The sequence below is a fragment of the Penaeus monodon genome, chromosome 24 (genome assembly GCF_015228065.2).
Source record: "Penaeus monodon isolate SGIC_2016 chromosome 24, NSTDA_Pmon_1, whole genome shotgun sequence".
Lineage (NCBI taxonomy): Eukaryota > Metazoa > Arthropoda > Malacostraca > Decapoda > Penaeidae > Penaeus > Penaeus monodon.
Genome location: NC_051409.1, coordinates 10,672,349 through 10,673,067, shown reverse-complemented (window position 1 = coordinate 10,673,067; position 719 = coordinate 10,672,349).

Sequence of the window (719 nt, the reverse complement as noted above, 5' to 3'; positions counted from 1 at the left end):
CCCTTCAGATGCGCGACTCCTCTGCTTGTGCGCACGAGCTTCTACGTGAGATTTTGGGTTCCATTGTTCCCCTTCCATGAGCCCCGCCCTCGTGACCTTTAACATTACGACTGGTATAGACTCTTTTGCTCCAAGGCCACTGCGTGCATCATACACCCCATACACACACGCTACTCTTGTATGTTTCGATAGGGCGTTTAAGGTCCCAGGCGGCGTGTTATGTAAGGTGATTTTGCATATTATTTTGGGTATTATGTGTCTATGCGTGATATTCTGAACTTCTGTTGGGTCTATACTATACCAGAAGCAACACTGAGAGATGGTATTTACAGGTATGACACCATACGCATGGTATTACGCAGTGCGAAATGATGGAACGCCGCTGAAATACTATGCAGATTGTATGTACTTGCTTTGATGGTAATGCGTAAGAGAAAAAAGTACGTATGGATGAATAAACAATAATAAAAAAGATTATTTACGTGTACTTGCTTTAATGGTAATCCTTAAAAAAAGTTAAAATTTTAGATAGATAAATAAAAATAATTAAACGATCGTGTGAACGTGCCGGCACTGCTTTGAAGGTATTATTTTAAAAAAATCATAATTGAATAACTAAAACGAAAATGATATCATGCTTTATAGTAATCCAAAGGAAACTGAGTATAGATATAACTGAAAGTAAAAAAGAAGGGGGACACTGCATGTCTCTAAAAACT